The 19,526-nt window shown below is 31.0% G+C and overlaps 1 protein-coding gene across 5 annotated transcripts in view; it reads right to left on the bottom strand.

Annotated features, from left to right (window-relative positions):
- Positions 1 to 19,526, bottom strand: part of Ae2 (anion exchange protein Ae2) — a 406,977-nt gene that overhangs the window by 351,546 nt on the left and 35,905 nt on the right. Inside the window, exon 1 of one of the 5 annotated variants that reach the window (XM_075374016.1) lies at positions 8,195 to 8,285. The exons of the other annotated variants lie outside the window; for them this stretch is intronic. The gene's annotated coding sequence lies outside the window, so the exon portion shown is untranslated. Of the gene's footprint in view, positions 1 to 8,194; positions 8,286 to 19,526 lie in introns of those variants that run through there. 5 annotated transcript variants of the gene reach the window in all.

The following is a 19,526-nucleotide window of genomic DNA, read 5'->3' as shown; positions in this document are numbered from 1 at the left end:
CTTATACAAGTTTTATTCTGAAAGTAATTATCTGTTTATTTTTTAATAAATTTCAAGATTAATTATATTTTCATGATTCATCTTATTCATTCTTCAATAATAGCAGAACCTCATTAGAAAGAATTGACGCATCTGTAAAAAAAAATGTTAAGAACTTTACTCGATGAAAGATTCATCTTTTATAAAAACCGTACTTTTTTCTTTTATTATTTTAATGTTTTTTTTTTTTATTAAGGTAAACTTCTTTAATAGAATTTAATACATTAAAAATAATAAATAAATGAAGTTGCATTTTCTATTCATGTTTTCACTTCGTAACACATCGGTAATTAATATTTTTAACAAATTACATGAACTAACATTTTAATTTTCAAAGAAAGAATGTAAATTCAAGTGCGATTAAAATAATTTCATAACTTATATAAAACCAGAATCCGAAAAACAGTTAAACAAGTAGTAAAATAAAATGTATGAGCGTATTTCTTTATTTTAATAAAATGTTAAACACTTTTCATCTTCAATATTATTAGATCCGTTTGATATTTTTTTCAATAAAAGGAAACCGCAGAAGTAACCAGACGCTTTAAAATTAAGTCAAAACAAACGTTGGCTTTGATTTAAAAATCGGTTTAGTTTCGGAGAAATTTGAAGGACCCGGAGAAGCCAGGGTGAAGCCGGCTTCACCCTTTCTTTTTCCTGTTTAGCCTTCGGTAATTACCTTTCAGATAATATTTCAGAGGATGAATGAGGATGATATGTATGAGTGCAAATAAAGTGTAGTCTTGTACAGTCTCAGTTCGACCATTCCTGAGATGTGTAGTTAATTGAAACCCAACAACCAAAGACCACCGGTATCCACGGCCTAGTATTCAAATTCGCGTAAAAATAACTGACTTTACTATGACTTGAACGCTGGAACTCTCGACTTCCAAATCAGCTGATTTGGGAAGACGCGTTCACCACTAGACCAACCCGGGATGAGAAGCCAGGGTGAAGCCGGCTTCACCCTGACTAGAAATTAAACAAACGGCCTAAGTCCCACTTTTATTATTGAAAATGGAGAAGATACGAGGTTAAATTTACGGTTGTCCTATAAAATTCACATTATCCAACCAAAGGCTTTTTATGCTCGAAATAATATTAATAAATCGGCAAAAAAACTTCCATTTAAAATTTCTTAGTATTTCCTTTTCGGTATTAAAACATCGGTAAATACACAAAGGTTTAATTTTTTTAATAATAAATTTACAAAATAAAACATTTAAAAAATGTGTATCCTTACATGATAAAAAGAAAATTATATTTCACGTAAAAATATAATCACGGATGACTGTGCGGAAAGGATGTTACCTGTTATCCTGATATTCCAAGAACAAAATGATGACGAAGACAAAAAAGAAATGCAATAAAAAACTGACATTTTATGTAATATAAAAAACCAAAAACTAAATAAGTTGTCTCATCGACCTACCTGAAAAAACGCTACGAAACAGTACTTCACATAAATGTAATGAAACGTATGTCATACACATACGCGCGCGCGCAGGCAAAGTAGAGAATCAAATAATGATTTTAGGGCCGGTTAATGAAACAATAGCATTTATTAACGATAATAACAAACTAACAATCAGTTCCCGATTGTATGTACATAAAAACAAGTAAGAAATACCAAATAATAAAGTAACAATTACCGGAAAAAATATTATTAGACGTTATTACTTAAATGTAATTTGGTAAGTCATTATTTCTTGTGATATGCCGTTATTACCTAAATAAAGCCATCAAATTAAAAACAATTTTATGTATCAATCGTTAGAACGAGTGAAAATACACCTGATCTTTCAAAACCATCACTTTTTTATACTTTTTCCTATTTATATTACCTCATAATATATCCTCTAATCATTAAATAAATATTTTTAATTATTTACGTATAAATTATTTTGAAATTTTTAAACGTTTAAACAAATTTACAATCGATCGTACGAATATTCACACAAGCGAACGGACGAATAACTACGGAATCAAGTTTCAAATAAGCAAATATTTTGTTTGTTTAAGATCAATATGAAACGCTTTATTTATTTAATTTTGGATACGAAGCTGTAAATCGTTAAACTGATTATTTCATTTTTAAAAGTTATCTCCCGATCAAATTTTGATATTCACAAATATCTATAAAATAAAGACTGCTGAGAAACGTTCTCATCGCCTCCAGTACACACTGTATAATGGATGAATATAATTCATAAGACATAATCAAACAAAACTTTTGAAAAAAACTTTCATGCTAACACGAGTAGGCTACTGCATGTAATCAAAAACTACTGCAAGTTAAAAAACGAGATGACTGACGAACGAATAAGTTACGACTCAAAGTGTGATTCTAACCGAAAAAGAAGACTCTTTTAAATCTCCCATTACTGTATTTATAACATTTTTATAAATCTACACGCAACATTGCAAACTAAACAAACTAAAGAAAGGAATTTCCAATGGTTTAAACTACGTAATTATTCGTTACAGAAAACATTATAAGGCTTTAACTTCTCAAAATAAGTTTTTTTATGGGATTTTTTGCGCAAAAAGGTCTTCTATATAGGTGCACTTGGTAGAAATTAACTGTTTGAGCATTAATTTACAGAAAAAAGTTTTTGAAGTCCGTTCCAAGAGTTAACACTTGAACGGACTAATCACAAAATATTCCGAGGGATTCACGAAGAATATAACAAACTTCAAAATTTCAGGAAATCTTCTGATGTTGAAAATAAAGAAGAAAGAAAGCTCATACAAACATAAGTTTGGAAACAATTCGTTAGCTAGTGCCGGTTAAACCCACCGGGTTGGTCTAGTGGTGAACGCGTCTTCCCAAATCAGCTGATTTGGAAGTCGAGAGTTTCAGCGTTCAAGCCCCAATAAAATCAGTTATTTTTACTCAGATCTGAATACCAGATCGTGGATACCGGTGTTCTTTAGTTTTCTTTGGTGGTTGGGTTTCAATTAACCACACATCTCAGGAATGGTCGACCTGAGTCTGTACAAGACTACACTTCATTTACACTCATACATATCATCCTCAATCATCCTCTGAAGTATTATCTGAAAGATAATTACCGGAGGCTAAACAGGAAAAAGAAAGAAAGCTAGTGTCGGTTAGCGAAAGATTTAACCTGATTTCTGCGCCTTTTTTTTCATTTTCTTCTTCTCCCCCGGGCCGGATCCTGCAGTTAAGTATTCTCCCTCATTTCTTTTAAAATATTTATCAAAATAAAAGTGTAGCATCCTTAAAAGTATCCCAAAATTGGCATTCATTTGAAATTCATATAAACGATTCTTTTTGAAATAAAAATTATTTCACAAATAGAAATCTGATGTGGACACATGACTTCCTTGTACGCCTATTTAATTACGTATACACATTCTTTTAGAATGAAAAGATCTTCAAATTTTATTTCATTAATAACTTCTAATATTTTTCATAATTTTTTTTATAGTTATTATTGAATTATTATTTAACGTAAAAAATATTTTTACAATCAGTTAATTTTATTATTAAATCAATATATTTAAATTAAAAAAAAAAAGTTAAAAAAAGGAGATGATGTCTGATTCGAACCGGACCTTCCCCTAAGATCTAAATATTTATTTGGCTATAACTCTGGAACCAATGAAAACTAGTACCACTTATGATATATCGTTTAAAAGCTCTCAATGGGGGCTTATTACTGCAGTTAAGAAAAAGTCCAAAGTACAAATTTGTTTAGATTTTGGGTTTTTTCGGACACTTTTAGTCCAGTCGATTGCAATCAAAAGAGGAGATGCACAACTAGATGTTACAACAGTCCTAAATCTAGAATTTCAACAACCTACAGCTAATCGTTTTTGAGTTATGCAAGATACATACGTACATATATACATACGTCACGCCGAAACTAGTCAAAATGGATTCAGGGATTGTCAAAATGGATATTTCCGTTGAAATCTGAAAACCGCAATTTTTCGCGATCACAATACTTCCTTCACTTCGTACAAAAAAGTAAAAATTAGACAAAAAGTAGATGAGAAAATAATTTACTCGCCGGACATTTTTATCGATATATGATACCTCGTACTGCGTCAACCCACTTCTAGAGGAATGTCTAAAAAGATTTAATTACATCAATCGCCCAATATATAGAAATCATCCTAACAAATTTTAAAATTTTACAACGACCGCTTCCTGAAATATTAAACTAAATGGAGATCAACAAACATGTATTTTTGTAAACGGTATTTATAGGATCTCAATGTTTCACAGTCCCGTTAGTCAGAAGATACACAAACATACAAATCAACGGATTAATTTTGAAACAGGATAGTTTCTCTCAATTATATTCTAGGATAGTCGAAAAAATAAAAGTGGCAAAATCGGCTTCCTATCTTATCAGAATTAAATAATAATAATAACACGCATAAGAAATCTGGTTGTTTTTTGTTTATATGACGATTTTAAATGTATAACATTATAACAAACCTGTTTATTATACTTTAGAGATTCAAAAAATTATAGTAATAGCCTGTATAACAAAATCGGTTAAATTGCAATTCATAAAAATGTGCATCTTTGTTATTAATAATAGTTATTTTTATTTTTATTTGTTTAAATGACAGTTAACTAAACTGTAAACACAGACACTACTTAATAATACAGAATATGTGTAAATAAACAATAAAACAAAGTGATGGCTTTATTTACTTAAACAGAAAGAAAGAAATAACAGCGTTCGTTTTAAAATGAACTGAAATGTTTTAACACCTTTTTTTTCTTCTTAGTATTCCTCAAAATTTAATGAACTTTAAAAAATTTAACATATATACATAAAAATAGTACCGATAATCATATTTAATAAACTAAAAAAATTTCTCTTTTGCTTCATCTCGTACAATTAAACCCGGAATACTAATTAATTTTAAAGTAAGATTGATTAACGTAAAGGAGATTCATCGTGAATATATATTTTTTCCTGCTTTAGCCTCCGGTAACTACCGTTTAGATAATTCTTCAGAGGATGAATGAGGATGATATGTATGAGTGTAAATGAAATGTAGTCTTGTACATTCTCAGTTCGACCATTCCTGAGATGTGTGGTTAATTGAAACCAAACCACCAAAGAACACCGGTACCCACGATCTAGTATGCAAATCCATGTAAAAATAACTGGCTTTACTAGGACTTGAACGCTGTAACTCTCGACTTTCAAATCAGCTGATTTGGGAAGACCCGTTAACCACTAGACCAACCCGGTGGGTTCATCGTGAATATTTAACACGATTAATTTCCCCTACCGAGTAGAGGGACTAGGTACACTATTTCTTTCTCTGTTTTAGCCTCCGGCACCACCGTAACATATGACTTCAGAGGAAGAATGAGGATGTTATGTATGAATGTAAATGAAGTGTAGTCTTGTACAGTCTCAGGTCGACCATTCCTGAGATGTGTGGTTAATTAAAACCCAACCACCAAAGAACACCGGTAATCACGATCTAGTATTCAAATCGGTATAAAAGTAACTGCCTTTGCTAGAATATCTATTTAGTCTTTCCTAAAGATGACGCATATAAAAACACTTGTAAGAGATCCTAGTCGTACTTTCTTTGGGTGTATTCACGTTCGAATATACAGCGAATAACTGTAGTGAACGGAAAAATTAACTTATACCAAAAACAATCGGATCGATTAAGAAAACAAATTTATTTTTTGTATTTTTTTAGTTCCGAGCTTTTAAGAACCGATAGTTATGTGGTGGATCCGTCTGGGCTGTTGAATAAATTTTATTACTAATAATAGGATTCATTTCTTATACAAAAGGCGAATGAATACTATTTTAGGTTTTGTAAGTTCTTTCATAGTAACTGTCCTTGTGGGTTTCTTTTTTTTCAGGATTTATTCAAAATGATCTGAAGACGTACTTAATTAAGCGTATTTGTAATGGAAAGAACAAAACATGTAAATAAGATAAAGGAGGAAATAAACCGAAAATGATGAAAGCAGAGCTCTAATAGGTTTACGTAGCTCGTTGTTTCATACATTTTTCTCAGAGATCACCAAAAAGTAGGTACCGTGGAGCATTCCTTGATCCAGACATTAACAGGCCGTGGAAAATTAAATCACCCGACGTTAGTAACTGTACAAAATTTAATCGGAAGACAATGTCATGAAGTATGTTAAATTATTAGACCCGTACCCTTAATTTCAACCCTCAGTTTACCCTTGTACAGAGGGATGTTTGCAAAAGTAATGATGGAATATTGTATTGTCACCTGACCTTAGTAACTGTGCACAATTTCATCAATCTGCAATGTCAGGAAATATGTTAAATTAAGGATGCAAGATTTGAGGACAAACATGAAAAAAAAACATTGCGAGTTAAAGAAAAGCAAGTAAAAATATTCATTAATGTAGATACAATAAAGAAAGGCTATTCATAAATTTTTAACAGATTGTCTGGGATCTTTCAATTGTGTATTAGACCGTCGCAAGATTGTAAATTACAAATTTTAAGTTTTAATAATTGAAAAACCTTAATTTAAAATTTTTTTTTTAACAAAAATAATAAAAGCTTTTTTTTCGAAAATGCTTTTCGAAAAAAGGGAATTAATTTGTACGAACATCACATCATTTTATAATTAGCATTCTCAAAATACACATTCATATCACAACTAAATGTTGAAGCTTAATCATATAAACTTTACAAGAGTATATTTCCTGTGATTATCTACTGTAGTAAACTTTAATGAATTATCTGTAATCAAAATAATAGTTCAGAGTGATTCAGAAGGAAAAAAAAATATTTTAGGAATTATTTTTAGAGATATTTGCCATCTAAACAGAGGCCTGAAAATGTTTCTTTTCAAGTTTTATCCTTTTAAAATCTTTTTCTTAATTTTTCAAAGGATTTCAAAATTTTGAGCCGAGCTTAAAATATATTGCGAATCTTAATACGAGAGTAGAATTTTCGGGTATAATCTTTTTCTGTTAAAATTTAAATAATTGTAAAATGAAATTGTTCATTAATTCCGGGAGAAAAAAACGAAAATTTCCGCTGCGTTACAGCAGAGAATACAATGAACCGTTTAACAAACGTAGGGTTATTAAACACTACTAAACACTATTTATCCCGTTCTTTCCTTACCAATTGCTTTCTCTGAAAGTAATGATTTTCATTAATCAAGCCCTAAAGTGAGTGGAATGAGGTATTACTTGTAAATCTGAATAAAAATTGTATTCCTGCGAGCTAGATGATTGGCTGGGTGATAAACCGACAAGAAAAAAGTCACTCTTCTTTTCTCTTAATATGTTTGGCAAGGGATATTAATTATTATTAGCAATTGCTGCGCTGAAAATTTATGAATTTTGAATAGTTATTTATGTGAATATTTATTTATTTATTATAAATAAGTACATTACAGAAACATTATGAAAGATGAATTTTGTAGCAGAGACGCTACCACATCGCAACGGAGATCGACATAATAGTAATAATAAAACCAGTTACAAAAAAAGTACAATTTTACTTTATTAAATGCAATATCAAATGAAAAATAATTAGAAATAACGAAAAATTTCAATACAGCACTTGGATTTACAATATAGCTATTGATATTCCAAATTTTTAGGCGTTTTATCAACTTTTAGGCAATACAGATAGTCTGAAATCTTAGCCGAGGTTTAAATTACAAACAGTTCCACTTGAATAATTTTTTTTGTAATTTAACTTCTGAAAATGAATCAAAGAAAAAATATTTTTTCAAATTTACAAAAAAAAAAATGTATTTTGTTTCATTAGAAAGGTACTTCTGACGAGATTTACGGTGAGAATAAATATTAATAAAACATATTAAAGAGAGACAAAAATTAAGTAAAGAAAAAAGTAAAATAACTTCTATACGAATTATTTCCTGGAAACTTAACTGAAAGTTTCTCTTCTGAATTAAATAAACAAACGACAAATGTAGGAAATCGGCTATTTTATAAAAATGTATAATTATATTACGTCTACACTCAATTACAAAAAGTTAAAATAACAATAATAATACAAATTATTAAAAATGTTTTCAATAAAAAAAACCCTATAAAAATTTTAAAAAATGCAAAGTTTTATTGATTTTAGAAAGTATAAAGAGTTCATAAAACAGATAACGCAGTATTACTTACACGTTAAAATCGAGTATGAATAATAACAGTCACGGATTTTCCTTTATTGACACAGTGTAATGAAAGAAACAACAATATAAATTACAACTTGCTATGTTTATGCGATGTGACTGTGCATCGATTATAAGAAATTGTAATGCATTAATAATGCAAAAAATGGTATTACTAATTAGAAAAGCATAATCATATAATAAATAAGTGTTTTTCTACTTTGTAATATTCTAGAAAATCACGTGCGCGCGCGTACACACACATTAAACACTGATAGGATTATAAATGCATACCAAACTAATTCAGAACGAAGATAAAAAGAAAAAAATATATTTTTAACAAGCGTCATGTACTTGCAGGTAAAAAAGAAAATTAATGGTATATATTAATTCAATATAGCGTGCCGCAATCCAATCATCTCCTAAATTGGTATAATATATGTATATTAGCTCATGATAATATAAAGTATAGTATAGTAACATAAGTATAAACATAGTCATGACGTAAGTGTTTGTCGTAGCCATAAATGTATAGTGCGTACAATGAAAATATTTTTTTTTTTTTTTACTTGGTTTTTCTGGGCGAAAAACGCCTCAGCGTTATCATAGCCCGAACACGACGTATGTGTTTTTAAACACTAAATTTTAAAAATTCACAATTAAAAATTAAATAAAAATGCCCAGAAAACAAAAAATGAAATGAAATTTAAAACAAAAATGAAACAAAATGAAATGTTAATACAAAAACAATAGAATAAAAAAATTAAAACAAAATGAAAACAAAGAAGAAATTTAAAAACAAAATAAAATATTAAAAATAAAGACAAAACAAAACACTTAAACTAAATATTAAAACAAAAAACATACACTACTACAAACAAAAAAAAACAACAAAAAACAGTATTACAAAAGATGTAAAATATTAGCACCCCTAGTTATTAGGAGAACAACTGGTTTTCTTAAACACTGTCTTTTTACACATTATACCTTAAATACTGGTCTTCTTAAACTTCTTCATTATTGTCCAGGATTTGACAAAAATTCCTGGGCGATTTAAATTAATTAATTTAAGGCCGCATAACGTATACATTCCACAAAAATGTGGCGCACAGTCAAGCGGCAGTTGCATCGTATATATACTGGTGCGTTTACTGCTGACATCAGATACCCGTGAGTAGCTCTTGTATGTCCTATCCGCAATCGGCAGAAGACCACTTCCTCAAGAAGAATTTTCATATTTGAGGAGTTCCATGGCAACACAGAACCTTTAATTTCCCGGAGTTTGTTATCTACTGTAGCCGTCCAGTCATCTTGCCACTTTACACGAAAAGTGAGTTTCACACAGTTAACAAATTCGGATGCAGTAACACGGGAAGTGAAGGATGATTCTTCAGCAGCAGAATCTGCACGTTCATTACCCGGAATCCCCACGTGGCTAGGGATCTAGCAGAAAACTCACTTGTGTGTTGCGATGGTTCAACTCGGCGATTGCATCGTAGATTTCAGTGACGATAGGATGCCTGGAATTAAAATTTTCTAAGGCTTGGAGAACACTACACGAGTCGCTACAAATAAGGATATGATGGTATTTAGGGTTAATTATATTCAAAGCCTTATGTATAGCGTATAGTTCAGCAGTAAACACACTCGTAAGACTGTATAGACCAAACATCAACGTTCGGTCGTTAACAACAAACGCGCATCCACCGGTATCGTTCCGTCTCGACCCATCTGTATATACCACTGCATCCAATTTGCCTTGGAGAGAATATGGTGAAACATTTGCTGGAAAAAAAATAGATGGTGTTGATTCTTTATTGCATATCGTGAGGTCAAATATAAAATTAATAAGGTTGATTCTCCTCTGAGGATACGAACACGGATAGATCGGAACAATGGAAGGTGCATCAATACTTATAAGGTGCAGTAAACGCCTGGTACGAATACCTACAGGTGCAGTATAACGTGGATGGTCCTCATATCTTCGAAGGTAAGGATTTCCAAGAACTGCGTCAAAAGCCAGGCGATATGGCAGTCCTTTGAGGCGGGTAAAATAAGATGCTAATATGTTAATATTAGAATCTTATTTTTGCTAATTTAGCCGGTCTCGTCTAACACAAAGTGACTGCTCAACGCATTCAACAAGGATGCTTACGACAGGACTTGATCTAAAGGTACCTGTAGCAAACCGAAGGAAAGCTTGATGTACAGCATCAAGCAATAAAGTGTATAGCATGAAAGGTATTACGCGCTGAAGAGTAGGCGACACAACCATAATCAATAAATCATAAAAAATGAAAATAAAAGCTCGTGTTGGAGAAGGGCAAGACTGCATTATTTTATTTGAAATTTGCATTACATGTTCAGTTCCTATGCAAATTCACCATCTTCTCTGTCTTCATCGGAACAGTCGTTTTCACTACCACTGTCTAGATATATGATAAATTTAGCCGTTATTTCGTCGATTAGCAGTTCTATCTTCTTATACTCAATTTCAGATGTTTTTACAAGTTCGCAATACGGTTTCCAATCATCTTTATTCATTTTTTCCTCGGCTTATTTCTTTAATATTTGTATAAAACATGCGCTACATATCTTTTCAGAGCCTACCAAACAACCTCGATCGCATTTAAATTGAGATGGTAAGGTGGAAGTCGCAAAATCTGACGCCCGTGCTCTTTTAATTGTTCATCAAAATGGTGCCTATTTTTTAATTTCTATTTGATTTAATTATGTCATACAATTGTGGTTTTAACATTGCTTTATTAAACGGAATATTGTTCTTTTCTAACCAATTAATTATGACAATTTTTCTTATCATTTGAATAAGTGAACTGTAGTACGGCGCATTATCGATAACAACCACTGACTGCGGGGGGGGGGGGAAGACCAGGAATTAATTTTTCAGATGCCCACTTCATGAAATTGTTGTTGACGCTCTTTTGAACTCGTTTTCCAAGTTAACGTCGCATTCGGAATGTACCCTACTTCTCCACCAGCATGGAATATGATTAACCTTTATTAATCACTTTTACTCCTGAACCACAGTCATCCGACCACGATTTTGCAGCCGAATGAGACGTTAAAATATACCATTTTTTTCAAATAAACAATCGAAGAATTATCTTTTCTAAAAAAATCGGTAATTTTCTTAAATAATCTATCCTCTTGCACCAGATGTCTTGGTCAATCAAGAGTTTCCTATTATTATCATCAGTTTTACACCACATAGCCTACATGCTAGTGCAGTTCTAGAACCTTTAAACTGAGCATTATTTTGAAGTTTTTCGCGTAATTTATTTAATATACAGTTCATTATGTTTTGCGTGAAACTCGTTAACTGTTCGTCTTACAACACCTTGATCAAAACTGACTTATCCGGTAACTGGTTTTGAACGTTGCTTATACTTTTTTGAAGTGCTGATGGACCCGACTGTGATTTAGATTTAAGAAGATCCTGCTTTTCATTTCGGAGATTTTAACTTGTGATTTTCAAATCCCACAAGCTGCAGCTTGGCGGTTCTTTCTTCACATTTTTGAATGCGTAATAAATATTTGTCGACAATAGTACTCCCCATAACAAGTACATATAAATATAACTCAAATGAAATATTATGATAACCTTCATTCGTATAAAGTGGTCATTCATTTTATGACTCGCTTGAGGGAATGTAATAAAAATCTATTAATACAAGTATAAACCATTCGTCGCTGTATGGCATACAATAAGAAATATTTATAAGTACGCTAAATATTTTTTTAAAGAAATTACTGCCTGAAATTAAACATGTTAATAAATTTTAATTGTGGAAAGACGGTTTGCTATTTATAAACGTCTATTTATAGACTTTTTACGTTTGTTAGTTAAACACATTGTATTGTAGAATACTCGGTTAATGAATGAGCCTAATGTTACGAACAAAGAGTAATATAATGTCCTACACGGTGACTTGACTGTCTGCCTCGTGCAAACAGCTTTTATTTTCATCTTACGCACTGCACTTTGATATATAAAGAATGATTCACGAAGAATGTACCAAACTTTAAGGACACGTTTTACTGGTAAAAACAAACAACAAAGTCCGTATGAGCACAGGGTTGAGAAACCGCTCCGTTAGCGATTGTCGGCTAGCGAAAGATTTCGCTTTGATTTATGCGCCTTTGGTAAAATTACGCCAGACTGTATGTAATTAATTGGTTTTATATGAAATCTGATCTGAAAGACTGAAAATCTGGGGTAAAAGACAAAAGTTTAGGTCGTAAAACAATACTATTTTGTGTGTTTGACTTAAAATAATTGTTACGTGTTACTAAATATATAAATAACTAAAATATATCAATTAATGTTATAAATATATAAATAACATAAATTGACAATAATAACAGCTTATTCCAAAAATTAAGTTTTTTGTATTGCATTTGAACAGCAATAAACATTTAAATAAGTGAATGGAATAGTGTCATGTATGAAGTACAGGTTGCCGTAGCGAATCTTTTCTTTTTCTTGTTTAGCCTCCGGTAACTACCGTTTAGATAATTCTTCAGAGGATGAATGAGGATGATATATATGAGTGTAAATGAAGTGTAGTCTTGTACATTCTCAGTTCGGCCATTCCTGAGATGTGTGGTTAATTGAAACCCAACCACCAAAAAATACCGGTATCCACGATCTAGTATTCAAATCCGTGTAAAAATAACTGGCTTTACTAGGACTTGAACGCTGGAACTCTCGACTTCCAAATCAGCTGATTTGGGAAGACGCGATCACCACTAGACCAACCCGGTGGGTTGCCGCAGCGAATCTACGAGCTTGTGACGTCACGTGCTGACATATCATTACTGTTTTCCAAAGCATTATTTTTGCGCGTAATTATTATTTTTATTTCATTTCTCGACTTACAAATAATACGGTCGCCAAAACAATACATTTATGTTGTTGCGTGTTCAATTCTTTCAAACTTGAGTTGATTACACGTATAAAAATGCTTGATTCAATCTTGTACACAATAACAATTCCTTAATCAATGATTAATGCTCTGATTGGTATTGCGCACAGGTCTATAAAAATTTATACATGCAGTTAGAAATTATGTCTCTCGTTACGATTATATTTATATCGGTCATTCGTAGTACACAATGTGTGTATAAAGAAATAAACTTTAGCATTTTCCAAATGCTTCTTTCTTCATCTATTTGCCGCAATACCTCTTCATTTGTCACTTTATCCACCCATCTGATTTTTAACATTCTCCTATAGCACCACATTTCAAAAGCTTCTAATCTTTTCTTCTCAGATACTCCGATTGTCCATGTTTCACTTCCATATAAAGCGACACTCCAAACATACACTTTCAAAAATCTTTTCCTGACATTTAAATTAATTTTTGATGTAAACAAATTATATTTCTTACTGAAGGCTCGTTTAGCTTGTGCTATTCGGCATACTTCGTCCATCTTTAGTAATTTTACTTCCCAAATAACAAAATTCTTCTACCTCCATAATCTTTTCTCCTCCTATTTTCACATTCAGTGGTCCATCTTTGTTATTTCTACTACATTTCATTACTTTTGTTTTGTTCTTGTTTATTTTCATGCGATAGTTCTTGCGCAGGACTTCATCTATGCCGTTCATTGTTTCTTCTAAATCCTTTTTACTCTCGGCTAGAATTACTATATCATCAGCAAATCGTAGCATCTTTATCTTTTCACCTTGTACTGTTACTCCGAATCTAAATTGTTCTTTAATATCATTAACTGCTAGTTCCATGTAAAGATTAAAAAGTAACGGAGATAGGGAACATCCTTGTCGGACTCCCTTTCTTATTAGGGCTTCTTTCTTATGTTCTTCAATTGTTATTGTTGCTGTTTGGTTCCTGTACATGTTAGCAATTGTTCTTCTATCTCTGTATTTGAACCCTAATTTTTTTAAAATGTTGAACATTTTATTCCAGTCTACGTTATCGAAAGCCTTTTCTAGGTCTATAAACGCCAAGTATGTTGGTTTGTTTTTCTTTAATCTTCCTTCTACTATTAATCTGAGGCCTAAAATTGCTCCCCTTGTCCCTATACTTTTCCTGAAACCAAATTGGTCTTCTCCTAACACTTCTTCCACTCTCCTCTCAATTCTTCTGTATAAAATTCTAGTTAAGATTTTTGATGCATGACTAGTTAAACTAATTGTTCTGTATTCTTCACATTTATCTACCCCTGCTTTCTTTGGTATCATAACTATAACACTTTTTTTGAAGTCTGATGGAAATTCCCCATTTTCATAATTATTACACACCAGTTTGTATAATCTATCAATCGCTTCCTCACCTGCACTGCGCAGTAATTCTACAGGTATTCCGTCTGTTCCAGGAGCCTTTCTGCCATTTAAATCTTTTAATGCTCTCTTAAATTCAGATCTCAGTATTTTTTCTCCCATTTCATCCTCCTCAACTTCCTCTTCTTCCTCTATAACACCATTTTCTAATTCATTTCCTCCGTATAACTTTTCAATATATTCCATCCATCTATCGACTTTACCTTTCGTATTATATATTGGTGTACCATCTTTATTTAACACATTATTAGATTTTAATTTATGTACCCCAAAATTTTCCTTAACTTTCCTGTATGCTCCGTCTATTTTACCAATGTTCATTTCTCTTTCCACTTCTGAACACTTTTCTTTAATCCACTCTTCTTTCGCCAGTTGCAAAACATATATTTCCCATATATTATATTATTTAAATCTACACGTAAGGGAAATTGGATTTTAACTCACCATGAATACAACCTCAATTTAAGATTTTTTTTTCATTATGAAACTATTCAGTCGCAATCGAATTTCTTTTCTTTTTTTTACATTATATTCTTTCTAGGACATCGGGAAATTTGTCATTTTTCTGAACAGACACAGTAAGAAGCAATTATGGTAAAAATAATTTTCACTAATTTAGATATGCATAATATCTATTTTAATGAAGATAAATTAAAATAAATCATAGATTAAATATGCCATATGCTGTGACTGATGTCTTAAAAGTTAGAGCTATACTAATTTATAAGAAAATCAAGAAAACTTGGTTTCTTTTTTATATTACATTTAATTAAATAATACTTATTACAAGCAGAAGTCTCGTAGTGCAAGTTCAGTAATACCTGCATTAACGTAGCCAGTACGACCGGGTTCATATCGATTAAAGGTAATTATATATTTTTTTTTAATGTTGTTTCGGAGAGTTGGATGCAATTTACCGTTACGATGCAATAAACGGTACTTTCTCGCGAACCAGCGACCCAAATCGACTACTACGATTGTATGAACGTTGTTCAGCATCATTATTCTTCTGTATACATATTACATAAAGTTTAATGTAAATCTAAGACGTTCAAAATGGAATTATGAAAAAATTTAGAACACTTACAGAGTCATTTTGTTACCAACCTAATTATAAATTTAATAAAGAATTAATCAAAATTACAATAAAAATTCGTGCGTGTGAATAAATACACAAAAAAAATTGTTCCAACTGGGACTAGCCCCGGTCAAAAGTTTGTGTTTCAGTATAATTTACCCAAAAGATTGTACGTGAAGTGACACGAGATATAAGTTACTTTCAAAAAAGCACAATCATCCTGAAGTCTAACAAACATTTAATGCCTGACTTATTACGGAAAGTGATCGAGTGAAAAAAATTCCTGTTTGTTGTCTTCTTTACTCAATCATACATACTGATCCACTTCGGCACGCCAAAAGTCGACCGAAATGCAGATGTTCGGCCTACAAATCACACCATCCGTTCACAACAATGAATATCATTGCGCTTATTCAAAAGGGGAAGTTTATTATCATATACAACGGAAAATACATTCAGCTGAACATATTTTCTTAAGAATAATACTAAACTTTAATTAATTTCAATGACGACTCTTTCAATATAAATGTTTTTGTCATTAATAAACTGGAATGTAAATTAATAAGTACGGGGGAATAGGCATCCAATTATACATTTTCCCTATATCACCTCTTTTCTTTAAATCGCTTCGGAGTTTAATAACTACGCACGATTGAAAGTTCAAAAAAAGAAAATAATACGTTTACACCATACTTTACATAATATTCCGGCGTTTACTCGATTAGCAGTTTTATCTATCGGTGCCAGTTAAATCATAATTAATAATTTTTTTTTACCTGTTATGTAACTTTTCAGTCAAAATTTAAAAATAATTAATCGTAAGGAAATTATTTCAAATTATATTCGGTTTAATCAATTTATATGTTCTTCTTTCCTGAAATTTTTAACACAAATACATTCACAGCTTCTTTTTTTAGTCAGACAAGTTAAAAATTTCAAATTTTTTTTTTAAGAAATCAGTTCAAAATTTTAATTGAATTGATTTTTATCGCCAGAAATTTTTCTCAATAAGATAATTAAAAACAGATTACCAAAATACAAGGTAAAAATATCCTGTCGAAATTAAAAAGAAAACATCAAGGAAAGTTGTTTCAAATAAATAAATAAATAAAAAATATATATATATATATATATATATATATATATATATAAGCGCATCCTTCATGAAAATGTAATCTTCATGAAAATGTAATTTTCATGAAGAGATAAAGTCATCCCGAAGTAAAGCTTTAAAATGAAGATATATCACTTAACAAAGATTTCTTTTTTTTACATCTGGTTAAAAATAGATTACAAGTTTATTTTTAAACAGGTTCTGTTTTATTCATAATCCCATAGAAACAGGAAAAAATGAGATAACGAGTTTTTGCTTAAGTTTTGTACAGAATATAAAGATAACAAGAAATATAACACGGCTTACAGTCAAAACATATACTATATTTATATTAGTATACCGTATAATTAGCGCACGCTACGAATTACGTTATACTACCCGTACAACAATTATAAACCAATAAAATCGCAGTTATCTTGTACGCTCTCGATTTAAGGAGATTCAGATCTTATATACTTCTCGATACTATAGCAAGGGATTTTTTTTTAAATGATAAGATTATTCAAATTTTTACCAATGTTTTACTTGACCTTTTTAATGCTTGTAACTAGAGGATTATAAAACATTAATTTATAAAAAATTCATCTTGACATGTCGGAACATTTCAAATTTATCTTATAAAATATTTATTTAAAAAAATGTTTTAATATAATTTTATAGAAACTCTTATGGTGTTCTGTGTTATTCGTAAGTCGATAATAACCGTGAAAATTTCATCAATTTATCTGCAACTAATCTTGTTAAAATATTTCTTATATCCTAAAAATATGAATTTTCAGGAAATCGCAAAAATTAAAACGTAATGAAAACTGACTTATTCTAAAGCGTCTTATGTTCCAACAATTGGTCATATACATCAGAAATTATAGTTTCAAAACTTACTTCTGAATAGTCTGAATTTATTTCTTGCAATCCTTCCTCAATCGTGTTTTTCCTTCTTAAAAATTTCTGATCCTTTCAATATCAAATAGCAGTAAAGTCGTTATCATAAATGACTCCAGGTTTCATCCCTAACCCACTAGGTTGGTCTAGTGGTGAACGCGTCTTCGCAAATCAACTGATTTCGAAACCGAAGGGTTCCAACGTTCAAATCCTAGTAAAGGCAGTTACTTTTATACGGATTTAAATACTAGATCGTGGATACCGGTGTTCATTGGTGATTTGGTTTCAATTAACCGCACATCTCAGGAATGGTCGAACTGAGACTGAACAAGACTACACTTCATTCATCTTCTGAAGTAATACCTGACGGTGATTCCCGGAGGCTAAACAGGAAAAAAAAAGGTTTCATCTGTAATCTACATAACGTATCGCACTAACTAATGTTGTTTTCACGAAACCTGACATTCTAAAAACGCCCGATATTCAAATTATCCGGATAAATTTATCTTTGAATCGTTCTTCTAAAGTTCAATAAATAAAATAATAAAAGAATCATTCATTCGCATCGGCTAAACGATCGCGAATTTTAAGTAAACATCGATATATACAAAAATATAAGTAAACATCGATATATACAAAAATAATGTCTACTAATTCTTATTTATATTAAAATATAAAGATAAGAAACTAGTATGTAAAATTTTCAGCGGAAAATTATCAAAATAACAGCGACGTATCCGCGCTTTGTTTCTCATTTATAATCAAATAACTTTAACATCAAATTTTATTATTTTTATAGAATTAATATTTTGTTTGTGCTATAACTACAATGCTTATAGCGGCCTAATGAAACAAAAATTACTTCATGGCTACGCAATTGTTATTCAAAATTAACAAGAATTTCATTAAATTTTCCGGTCTCCGTGGCGCGAGTGGTAGCGTCTCGGCCTTTCATCCGGAGGTCCTGGGTTCGAATCCCGGTCAGGCATGGCATTTTTCATGCGCAACATTTCCATATGCCACGTACAAGCTTTAAGCTTACGTGGCAATATCATCAAGCAAAAAAAAAAAAAAATTTAAACAATATTCAACTCTACAAGTGACATTTTTATTCTATTTATTCGATTCCTCTTCCACCACAAGTACGGTGGTTATAAAGCGACTATTGACACTCCTACAGAAAATAACTCGCATTAGAAAATAATATTAGAGCTAAAAATTATATATTTTAGTCTTATAACCAAAAATGCATGAAGAATGCTCTATCATCGAGGATCTAATATCCTCGGCGCAGAAAATCTAGCAGCATCAGTTAACTAAAACCAATAATAGAAAAGAAGGGATCAAATATAAGGAAAATGGACAGGTGATGAAAAAATAACAATAGAAACATAATACTACCATCAGCCGGTTACCTCTTGAATAACAATTCCTAAGACAACTAAAATTGTAATTATTATTAATCACAAAATCCATATTGTCGGTATGATAATCTCTTCATTATATTAAGTTTACATGGATTTGTATCGCAGATGATAATCTATTACAAAAATTTTAATATAGAAATATGTATGAATAAATAAATGGAAACGATTGTAAAAACGTTACATTGAACACTTTATTCGGATTAATCGCATCGTTCAAATAATTAAACCGCACACATAAAACAAATTTTTTTGTTCCAAAAACAATTTAGAAACAAATTATTTAATCTGAACATGAAAAAAAGGTATTTTACTTTCTAAACGGTTTATTTTCTCTGTATAATAAAGTAAACCGTCCAAAGAACCTTAAACTAGCCACATTAACTGGTATAAAAAAATAGTCTAATTAATAGATTAGTACGTACGTAGTAATGACGTAGGGTCATTAAACAATTAAACTAGGCTTATCAAATACAAACTGCTCTGTAGCTAAAACGGTTTATTTAATCGTTGTGACTA

The sequence above is a fragment of the Lycorma delicatula genome, chromosome 8, assembly GCF_047948215.1.
Source record: "Lycorma delicatula isolate Av1 chromosome 8, ASM4794821v1, whole genome shotgun sequence".
NCBI classification, from domain to species: Eukaryota; Metazoa; Arthropoda; class Insecta; order Hemiptera; family Fulgoridae; genus Lycorma; species Lycorma delicatula.
The sequence above is the reverse complement of the archived record's forward strand: the minus strand, read 5'-3'. Positions and strand labels throughout refer to the sequence as shown.